Source organism: Arachis ipaensis, chromosome B02, assembly GCF_000816755.2.
Source record: "Arachis ipaensis cultivar K30076 chromosome B02, Araip1.1, whole genome shotgun sequence".
Taxonomy (NCBI): Eukaryota; Viridiplantae; Streptophyta; class Magnoliopsida; order Fabales; family Fabaceae; genus Arachis; species Arachis ipaensis.
In genome coordinates, this window is record NC_029786.2 from 26,316,616 (window position 1) to 26,320,181 (window position 3,566).

At 42.8% G+C, this 3,566-nt stretch overlaps 1 long non-coding RNA gene across 1 annotated transcript in view; it reads left to right on the forward strand.

Annotated features, from left to right (window-relative positions):
* Positions 1–3,566, forward strand: part of LOC110268792 — an 11,006-nt gene that overhangs the window by 5,019 nt on the left and 2,421 nt on the right. The window lies entirely within an intron of this gene.

Consider the following 3,566-nt stretch of genomic DNA (forward strand, 5'->3'; position numbering starts at 1 on the left):
TCGACGCCACCTTTAAGAAGGGCACACTTACCCCTTCATTCTCATTCCACTTCTCTTCTTCCCCCATATCCTTCTCCATCTCACAAGGCATTATACTAGGCCCCCTCTTAGTCCATTAATCTCTTGTATTTCTTATTCATCTAGTTGCACCATCTTTTAGGTAGCTTCTCTCTTCCTTTTCTTTTCTTCTCTCTTCCCTCTTTCTCTAGTTACTCCCTTGGGATGTCTTTGCTCTCTCCTCTCTTTCAATCCCATTCTTCATGGGCATTTAGGTCTCAAACTCACTTACATGAATATATGAATGGTGTTGCTTAATTTTCTTGCAATCAATATGCACTATAATCATCAATAATGGATTGTGGAAAGTTACATTGCTCTCATTTTCACACAATCACATACTACTTGAAGGATGCACACCAAGTGTTCGATGAAAGGCACACTTGAATTTTGGACTCATTGTGACTACCTTGCCTCTCATCAATCACTTTTGAGTGCATCCCGACTTTCCACAAACCATTCTTTCCCATTTTCTTCGCTTGCCTCCCATTTATGGTCCCTAAGGGTGTATGCTTCTCATGCCTCTTCCTTGCATGCTTAAACTACCCTTGCACTACATGAAAATAATTTGCCTTGCTCTTCACACATTATCTTAGTTACATGTTGCAGCTGTCATGTAACAAAGATACCCATATTTTATGGCATAACTTTTCATTACATAGAGCTCATGCACCTCCACTTCTTTGAGTTTGATATTTTCCCTTTCTTGCTTCCACAGGATGGTCATCAAAAAGGACAACGGGAAAGGCCCCAAGAAGCCAGCTTTCAACAAAGTGCGCCAAGAACTAACGGCCAGGCCCCTCCTGAAGAAGACCAAGGGTCCCGTTGACGTTCTAGAGAAGGACAACCCTCCTAAGGATTCAAACAAGTTTCCCAACCGTTACTGCGAACTTGTTTACTCCAGAATGATTGAAAGGAATTACCATCCGGAACCCCTCGTTGATATGGTGCATCTTGACCGAGAAACCGGTCGACGTTCCGCGTGCCATCCGCCAATCCATGGGGCGCATTCATGCCAAGGGAAATCTACCATTCCCCGCTTTAGTAACGGCATTAGTTGCGAAAGCCGGCGTCAATCGGGAGACTAAAGATAGGCGAACCTCAATACCGGTCGATGGTGATATCATTCCAACCAAGAGATGCCTCAAGCCTCCGGAAGTCACCAAGGACATTGAACTGGCCACACCAACTGGCCACGCTACCACTTCATCTACATCACAAAAATCGGCCGCCCAACGCCTTGAGGACCTTCACAACAAATTAGACCGTTATGAGAGGCGTAACCAACGCCGCTATGCTCATGTGAAGAGGCTTCTAAGCATAATCACCACGCCTATGGAGGAACCCGATATCTCCACCTCCACCGCGACTTCAAGCGGAGATAGCAATGGCATTGGAGATGTGGCACACTCGGAGCTCAATCACCCCGTGCGCCTAACCTCTAGCACGGGGGACCGTGCCAAGTTTTAAGTGTGGGGAGGTCGGCCGACCGATCTCCGTAGGTAACATCTGAATAAATCTGAATAAATTAGGATAGGTTGCATGATTAGGTTTTAGTTGGCACCATTCGCATGATAAGCCTGCTTGGTTGGAACAATGAAACTCTTTCTTAGGAAACCAACACTCTGGGGCGACCATGGCATTGCAAATTTTAAATGCTTTGATGCCAAAGTTGCATGAAGAATTATATTTTGGAACATGGGTCTGAAGTTAAGAACACAAGCTTGTGAGATTTGATCCTAATGGTGTGGTTACATCTTATAACCACTTATTTTTCCTTCTTGTGTGCATTATTCTCTTTCTATGATTGTGATCCTTGATTTGTTTGATTCTTTATGTCCATTATTTCGTGTATTCATGCGTTTATATGATTGAGACCATCATTTCATTAGCTCACTCTCCCAAATGGCCTTACCCCCTATCTTCCTTTGTTAGCCAAATTTGAGCCTACAATTAACCCACTTTGTTCTTAATTTAGCACATTACAAGTCTTAAAGCGGAAAACAATAAAAGTCCTTATTTGGATCATTGATTAGCTTAGGCTAGTGTGTGTGAGTATCATTCAAGTGTGGGAACCTTGGGACATTGGGTGAATAAGAGGGTATTTTGTATTATTATTGAAAATATTGGGAATTGGGTACATACTCATGTATTGATCAAATGTAAAACCTTATGCATTGACGCTCTTGTATATAGAAAAAAAAATGAGAAAAACAAAAGAACAAAAAAAAAGGAAAAAAAATATGGAAAAGGAAAGAAAAAAAAATAGAAAAAGAAAGAGGAAAAAAATAATGAGAAGGGGACAAAATGCCCCAAAGTGAAGCTCAAGAGGAATCAATGCATAAGTATAGTGAAACGAAAAGAAAATGCATGAGTATGTGGAAAAGTAAGGAATGGGTAGTTAGGTTAGCACTTAATTGTATAGGTCATTATATAGGTTAGGTGGAAAAAGCTCAAGTTAATCAAAGATTCAAATCCTAAGCCCACTAGCCATATACGACCCTACCTTGACCCTAACCCCATTACAACCTAGGAAAAGACCTCATGATAATTGTATGCATGCATTGAATAATTGTTGATTGTTAGATGAAAAAACAAATCTTGGAAAGCATGATTAGGGGAGAATTGAGAGAATAAACCCCAAACACCGAGTGATTAGAGTGCAAACACTTCCGACGAGGGTTCGATGCTCAATCCTTTGATTCCCGGCTCTCGCGAGCATTCCTCATGCAAGGTTGCGCATATTGCATTTGACGCTTAGAAAGTGGCGAGTCCTATGCTTTGACCACCATCGTATCCCATGTGCTCGCATATGTCCTAAGAAGGCTAATTTGCTCCCAACCAAGTGGATAATGGCACTAGTCATAGTTGCATGCATATAAGTAGGTTGCACTTCATGAGTCTTATACTTTTGCAATCCCTCGGTCTTCTTATTTCTTCGCATTTCTCTAAGCATGAGGACATGCTAGAATCTAAGTGTGGGGAGGTTGACAAACCCCAATTTGAGGGTTTATCTTGTGATGATTTCAGGGGTTTTATCAATGATTCCACACACTTTCTATATGAAAATACAAGATTTTGCATTCCTTTCCTAGTTTCGCCTCATGAATGAAAACATGCTTATTTCGCACTAAAATAGATACATTTCTAATCTTCTCTTGATGCCATTCGATGCCGTGACTTGTGTGTTAAGTGGTTTCAGGATATAGAGTAGGAATGGACCGAAAGAGAGGAGGAAGACGGGTACAAAGGAAGGAAGCATGAGGATTAAGCTTTGGGAATTTCCGCATGGGCACGTGCGCGCACCTTGCGCGCCCGCGCGGATAGGGCAACGTGGAGCCAAAGCCAAGAGCCGGCTTGAGAAGCGGCTAAGCCAGGATCTTCATGGGCACGCACGCGTACATCACGCCTCCGCGCACATTACAAGACGCTTCAACGGCGCGTGCGCGTACCTTGCGCGTGCGCGCCGATTTGCGAATATGATTTTTAAGAAGTCACGTGACTTAGGC